Here is an 8110-nt window from a genome sequence, read left to right on the forward strand (position 1 = left end):
AATTATGATAACGTGAATCCGACCGAGAGTGAGTATTCGATGTTTTCTTCTGTTCAGCTTGTGACACTTACATCGAATTTGCAATTTAAGAAGTGTGCATTCTGTGTTGTTTGAACTCCTTGATGTATGGCAAGAAAATTAGAGTTTTGTAATGTGTATATGAAAAAAGCAAAAGAATATGTTGAAATTTTAAATTATTGTAATATGTATATGTTTATGAAAAAAGTATGTTAAAAGCTGTATCACGTTTAGGGCATTTGTATTTCTAACATGTTAACGCTGTAGGGAAGTCCCTCCGCAACGAAAGTGGCATGGCGCGATGTAAAAGGTGGGTCTGGCGGTCGAACTGAGCGGCTCGTTTGTGGGAACGGCACTTAATGTGTGGCTAGCCTTAGCACAGTACAACTCGACGGTGCTAAGAGAGGCAATTGGAAGCTGCATTAGAAGGGATTTGCCTCGGATGGGGATCTGGCTATTATTTGGTATTGACGGAATAATAGAATGGCTCTAATATATCGAAAATCCGAAGCAAAGAAGAGAGTTTACAGAGCATTCGCACATAAAGAGGCGTGAGTACAGTTAGCCACCATTTCGCCTGCCACTAATCTTCGCCATTGCTTCACAGACTACATACATTCAGTTACGTAATGTATACTGGTATGGACCAATTAATTTGTGTGTTGTCTCAATAATAATCACGTAATGTATACTGGTATGGACCAGTTAATTTGTGTGTTGTCTCAATAATAATCACATAAAACGTCGATACGTGTTCGAAACCATAACTTCAATCGTGATCACGAACCTACGCATAGTCCTCACCTAAGTGCTACTAAAACCGAGTATCCTGATTTAAATTAACAATTCTGGCAGTCACGTCTGTAAAAGTGATTTTTTGTCTAAAGTACAAGGAGTAGCAAAAGTTAAAGTAAGAGTAAAATTTGGGTCCTTTTTTTATGGACTACTCCAAGTGAAATTGTTAAGGTAGGAAGTTTAAGCAAAAAAATTTAAAGGTCAATCAATAGGAAAGTGAAAACCTTAATTATTTAAAAACTAAAACTATAAAATGTAGTTGGATAGGCTTTTGCTAAGGTATTCTTAGTTTGTTATAAAATATAGTTTTGTAGGATTACAGTGCAAGATTGCGTAAATACTATTGCCAAGAATACCTGCTTCATAGGTGATTAAAGTACAAGTACATTTATTTCTTTAATGAACCGATTTGCGGTAGCACTATTAGAAGTGAAGTTAGGCACATTTTCAAAGATTGTGTAGTTTTGATACCCATAATGAATGGTTCTTTTGAAGTTAATTAAGCCCAGTGTTGCATTTTATTTCCTTGCAAAGTAATTTAATTGAATGATTACCTTTTAGAGATAGTTTTTACTTTTGCAATAATCAAAGAACCTTGGCTAGGGAAACTATACCATTTTATGGGACCCCATCATATTGTCCTCCTATTAAGAAAAAAAAGAACTATTGCTGTTACTAGCGAAAACTGCTATATGCAGTGTATTTAAGATGATATTCATGTTTATTTGTGTTATTCATGTTGTAAGTAGGCTGTTTATGTTTTCTTATTGGCAACGTTACGTAGCGCTCTGTATGAAAATCACTGGCTGTGCTGTGTGCAGTCTGTGGCTAGTTTGCATTGTTGTCTGTCATTGTAGTGTTGGGCAGCTGGAGTTTAACAGCGTGTAGCGTTGCGCAGTTGGAGGTGAGCCGCCAGCAGTGGTGGATGTGGAGAGAGAAATGGCGGAGTTTTGAAATTTGTAAGACTGGATGTCATGAACTGCTATGTATATTATGATTTTTCAACACTATTGAGTGTTGGGCAGCTGGATGTTAACAGCGCGTAGCGTTGCGCAGTTGGAGGTGAGCCGCCAGCAGTGGTGGATGTGGGGAGAGAAATGGCGGAGTTTTGAATTTGTAAGACTGGATGTCATGAACTGCTATGTATATTATGATTTTTCAACACTATTGAGGTAAATACATTGTTTGTTCTCTATCAAAATCTTTCATTTGCTAACTATGCCTATTAGTAGTTAGTGCCTTCAGTAGTTCTTTTTTTTTTATTTAGCTGGTAGTAGTGGCGCTCGCTGTATTGCAGTAGTTCGAATAACGAAGATTTTTGGTGAGGTAAGTGATTTGTGAAAGGTATAGGTTAATGTTAGTCAGGGCCATTCTTTTGTAGGGATTTTTGAAAGTCAGATTGCATTGCGCTAAAAATATTGTGTGTCAGTTTAAACACAGTCATGTATAAATTTTTCGAAGGGGAAGTTTCATATGGGGTTGGAAATGCTCGCAAATTTGTGTTTTTACGTCGTTACAGACTTTTTGACATTTCGATTCAATGTTATGTAACTCAGTAAAATCTTCACGCGTTTGTTCAAGTGTGGTGTCTAACTTCCGACGATTTTGTTCCATTGCGTCTAACTTTTGAAGCTTTTGCTGTGTTTGTCTCTGATTTTGTTCCATTTGTTGCATTAATTGCAATAATAATGTATTAGTGTCTGGAATCTGTTCCTCTATGCTTTTCGGCAGAGAATTTGCACCGGCAACATTCACATTTTGACAAGCAGAAAATGTCTCTTGACTTATTTGAGAAAACGGTGAGGACGCAAAACCTGAATCTACAGTATTTGGAAGATTGTGTCCTGTCATTTCGGATTCCTGAGGCAAGCTCTTGCCGACCGATCGATCGATAATGCTTCCCTGTTCACTAATTGTTTCACTGCCACCAGCATTATTTGCAGCCCGCTCCATTTCCCTATGCACAATTACCAAATTACTACTTTGAACATTAGTTAATTCATTACTCGGCGGCGCTGATAAGCTACGCTCGTTGTCACTATTATTTCTCAGTTTACTTTGGAGCCTAGTGTTACGTTTTTCACACGCCATTATTGTCACAATATTTCACACGACAACACAGAAAAGCACAATTTGAAGAGCAAAATAAGAAAACACATTAACATAGCACTGAAAATGATATCTAGTTAATTGCAAGCGCAGCTGCAAAATACTTGGTGGAAATCTACATGCATGCCACACCTGTTTTACTGTACAACAATGAAAGACTGCAACTACAGAGGAGATTCTCTCTACAATTACGCGCTAGCAATAAACAAAATCTACACTAATTACACAAACTACAAGAAAAAATCAGAAGATTCCAGTGAGGTATCCTCGGCTAAGGGTCGTCATATGAAACTTCCCCATCGAAAAATTTATACATGACTGTGTTTAAACTGACACACAATATTTTTAGCGCAACGCAATCTGACTTTCAAAAATCCCTACAAAAGAATGGCCCTGACTAACATTAACCTATACCTTTCACAAATCACTTACCTCACCAAAAATCTTCGTTATTCGAACTACTGCAATACAGCGAGCGCCAGTACTACCAGCTAAATAAAAGATTCGAACTACTGAAGGCACTAACTACTAATAGGCATAGTTAGCAAATGAAAGATTTTGATAGAGAACAAACAATGTATTTACCTCAATAGTGTTGAAAAATCATAATATACATAGCAGTTCATGACATCCAGTCTTACAAATTCAAAACTCCGCCATTTCTCTCCCCACATCCACCACTGCTGGCGGCTCACCTCCAACTGCGCAACGCTACGCGCTGTTAACATCCAGCTGCCCAACACTACAATGGCAGACAACAATGCAAACTAGCCACAGACTGCACACAGCACAGCCAGTGATTTTCATACAGAGCGCTACGTAACGTTGCCAATAAGAAAACATAAACAGCCTACATACAATGTCAGTCGAGATAGAAGCATCTCATGTCCAAAATTAGTTACGCACTTATGCAGTGATGTTTCAGTATTTTCATTAAGTAATGCTAATGATTGTGGCCGTCATTGGTAAAAGCTCGGTGCAATTTTGCTCCCTATAATTTACTGGCGTGTGTGTGTGTTATTGGTAACTGCTGCTACACACAATACAGAGGGCACTGTGTCAGTTTGTATCCTATTTGCTATTCAAAGTGTAATGTCAACAAAAGTAACTTCAATAACTAATACCCAATTTTCTCATATATATATATATATATATATATATATATATATATATATATATATTTCAAAATTAATGTGTCTAATAAGGCTGACTACCGCTCATTTTTTTTCGTTCACTTATAATTTTACCACTTCTGTTAACTCCCAAGGTTAGGGCCCATTTGTTTTTACTGTCAGCTTCACAAAATTTGAAATTATAGTCCGATACTTTTTTCCATTAGACTCACGGACGGTCGAACTTTGAAATACTCTCAGAGGGTAACATTAGCGTGTTTCACGGCAAGTTGGTGTTACACGTAGCTTTTCCCGTAGTAGTAGCGAAACCTAAGTCAGGTTTAAATAAACTTGTGGCAACTGTTTATTTATTAGCTATTTAGTTTAGCAACTAAAGGTACTGAGAGTTGCTGTTAAAAAACAAGTTCAGGGCTGTAAGGAAAGTAAATAAGTGGATCAGAGACGATGCGAACCGCAAATGGGAAAATATATTTACATAAGCGATTTCCACGAAGAGGAGACTGTTATGGCCCGGAGCGTGGGAACGAGCATCTCGAAAGCGGCGAAGCTGTTCGGCTCTTAGCGTGCTTCTGTCTTAAGCATCTAAGGAAAGTGGTTGAATGACGGCGAAGCCACGAGTAGGTGGCAAGGTGGTGGATGTGCCCACCGTATCACACAACGTGGAAGTCGAGGGTTTGCTTGCACTGCAAACAAAGAGAGATCTCTGGGAGATCTGAGGCGCACTGGTGCAGACACGAGTGTTTCGGCTCACAACGTTCAGCGCACATTGCTAAACATGGGGCTTCGGAGAAGACGACCCTACGCGTTCCCATGTTTTCAATATGTGGGTTCAGTATCGATGACTGTTTCCAGTATGTAGGGTTGTGTTTCTGTGATGAGCGACTGGGAACGGTGAAACCTAGTGACGGCACGTAGCCTATTTCTCTGAAACAGCTTCATTATTAAATGAAATTATAATTAAATGGACACCCTAGCTGCAAAAACTGGCGTTGATATACTTCATTGGGGATATGTTGAAAATGTATGCCCCGACCGGGACTCGAACCCGGGATCTCTTGCTTACATGGCAGACGCTCTATCCATCTGAGCCACCGAGGGCACGGAAGATAGTTCGCCTGCAGGGACTTATCCTTTGCACGCATTTTGGGAATGTGAGAGTCACGGGAAGCGGGCAAGGGATAAGTCCCTGCAGGCGAACCATCCTCTGTGCCCTCGGTGGTTCATATGGATAGAGCGTCTGCCATATAAGCAGGAGATCCCGGGTTTGAGTCCCGGTAGGAGCACACATTTTCAACATGTCCCCAATGAAGTATATCAACGCCGGTTTGCAGCTAGGGTGTCCATTTAATTATCATTTCATTTTCTAGCAAAGCTGTATGGTCACAAACGGTAACTGTTCTTTCGGGAACAGATACTACCGTCATATATAGTTAAAATATGGCTTCCCGGCAACTGACCTTCTTGTGCGAACGCACACGCTATGCCAGAACTCGTACGGGACATGGCAGATTAATCTGCCACGAGTAATGAGTATGATGGGCAAACATCTATTAGGCGCACTACGAATGTAGTGGTGTGGACATGTTTGGAATGTGGGTCTCACGGGGAGTGTGCAAGGGATATGTCCCTGCAAGTGCACTATGTGCACTCGGTGGCTCATATGGATAGAGCGTCTACCATGTAAGCAGGAGATTCCGGGTTCGAGTCCCGATCGGAGCACATATTTTCAACATGTTCCCAATGAAGTATATCAACTCCGGTTTGCAGCTAGGGTGTCCATTTAATTATCATTTCATTTTCTAGATAAGCTGCATGGTCATCAACGGTAACTGTTCTTTCGGGAACAAATACTACCATCATATATATGATTATTAAAGTTTGCTTCTGATGGACACATCAGTGCCTCATAACCCAGTCCACAAGACACTAATGCCTGTTACCTTATACATCTTAAAGCTACAACCTTGAAGTACTTCTCGCCAAAATTTGCTACGACATTAATGCAACTGTTGTAGCTGTGGAGGAACTTCTGTGTACTCTGTCGGTAGAGCTCTAAAACCGGCGAGCGTAGACGTCTAAAATCGGCGGCTTTAACCATGATTCGCCTTCGTCTCGACGCTTCTTGTTACGAAATGCTGTGATGTTACTCATTGTTTCTCAATGGTGAGGCAGCAGTTCGCTATTGAAATTTATTTCCCAATTTACTCTTCTATTCAACTTCGTTTCCTACAGTGAAGGCTGGAAGTCTATAACAAACAGTGTGTTCATTTTCAGAATATGAAATATACAGCCAACCAGTTGCATAAGTATAATGTAATAATCTTATGCAACCGGTTGGCTGTATACTTTATATACTGAAAATTTATTTACGGTTGCTGCTGTCAACTTCGATCAACGCGTCTACGGCTAACTTTGAACGAAGTTGAGCTTAATACCTAAAATATCCTCTTTTATTGGAGGCCATCGTTTTGGGAATCATCCACTCTATGCACAGTCAGCTGCAGGTAGGACAAAGTCTTCAGCAAAAAATGGTTCAAATGGCTCTGAGCACTATGCGACTTAACTGCTGTGGTCATCAGTCTCCTAGAACTTAGAACTAATTAAACCTAACTAAGGACATCACACACATCCATGCCCGAGGCAGGATTCGAACCTGCGACCGTAGCGGTCGCTCGGCTCCAGACTGTAGCGGCTAGAACCGCACGGCCACTCCGACCGGTAAAGTCTTTAGCAGGTACGGCGTTTTAAGCGCAACGTCTTTCGTTATCCCACTTTACTAAATGCAAGAACAGTGGGTTTTTAAAATTCGACGATTTTGCCAAATAAACGAGTGGCACGTATGTGCTGTAACTCTGGTGGCTTTTGTAAGCCAATTTGAAGCTGTTTTCTGGCTTGAAGGAGCACAAGTGTCCTATATCAATTTCTTCGTTTCAACTTCACCTACGCCACTCTGGGTTGTAAACAATTATCGTTTACAAACTGTATACCATGGAGTGCAGTGTGAGCATTTAGTCATTGTACATGTACGAGGGTAAGTCAACTATTAGCCTCAATTTAGTTATATTTTTCTTTATTTTGGTAGTACTGTTGTTTTACGTTGATGACGCATACTTTGTTTATTTGTTGTTATATCCTTACAATTTTCAAGCTGCTAGGTTAGTTTCGTTATCGCTGCCGTGCTGTTAATCACGGCTGCTCCGTTGTCTATTTGCATCAAATAAGAGCAATGTTCAGTGATCCGTTCTTTGTGGTCGGAAGGCGTATCAGGATCCGAAATTCATCGAAGACTTCCGGTACAGTACGGGAACAGTGTTTTGTCAAACGAAGTGTCGACGAATGGATTGAAAAATTCCGAAATGTCGCACAAGTGTTACGCACGATGAAGGAGTCGGACGACCGTTTACCGCCACAAATGAAAAGACCATTGAGCGTTCAGGTGAAATGATTCTCTTAGACAGACGATTAACTATTGACTAAGTGGCACATCGTCTGCAAATTAGTCACGGTTCTGCCTACGAAACCATCCACAACAGACGTGGGTTTCATAAAGTTTGTGCAAGATAGATCCCAAAACAACTCACACAGTTGCATAAACAAACGCGCTTGGACATCTGCAAATAAACATTTGGACCGCTATGGTAACGAAGGGGACAACTTCTTTGACAGGATCATTACTGGTGACGAAACATGGATCCATCATTACGAGCCAGAGAGTATGGAATGGAAGCATCCAAATTCGCCGAGCAAGAAAAAGTTCAAAACCCAACGGTCCGCAGGAAAACTGATGCTTACGGGTTTTTGCAACACAAAAGGTCCAGTACTGGAACATTATGGGGAAAGGGGCACAACAATGAACAGTGTACGTTACAGTGAGATGCTTACTGTCAACTAAAGCCTGTAATTCGAAGCAAACGCCGAGGATTGCTGTCAAAAAGTGTTGTGTTATTGCAAGACAATGCCCGTACGCATACTGCTTCCCACACTGCTGAAACGCTCCAGAAACTCAAATTTGAATTACTGGATCATCCTCTATATAGTCCCGATCTTGCCCATTC

General features: G+C 40.6%; 1 non-coding gene across 1 annotated transcript; it reads right to left on the reverse strand.

Annotated features, from left to right (window-relative positions):
- Window positions 1-5079: 5079 nt before the first annotated feature.
- Window positions 5080-5154, reverse strand: Trnat-ugu (transfer RNA threonine (anticodon UGU)). Its single transcript has one exon. It is a non-coding gene; the product is annotated as a tRNA-Thr (tRNA).
- Window positions 5155-8110: the final 2956 nt, after the last annotated feature.

Source organism: Schistocerca serialis, chromosome 5, assembly GCF_023864345.2.
Source record: "Schistocerca serialis cubense isolate TAMUIC-IGC-003099 chromosome 5, iqSchSeri2.2, whole genome shotgun sequence".
NCBI lineage: Eukaryota > Metazoa > Arthropoda > Insecta > Orthoptera > Acrididae > Schistocerca > Schistocerca serialis.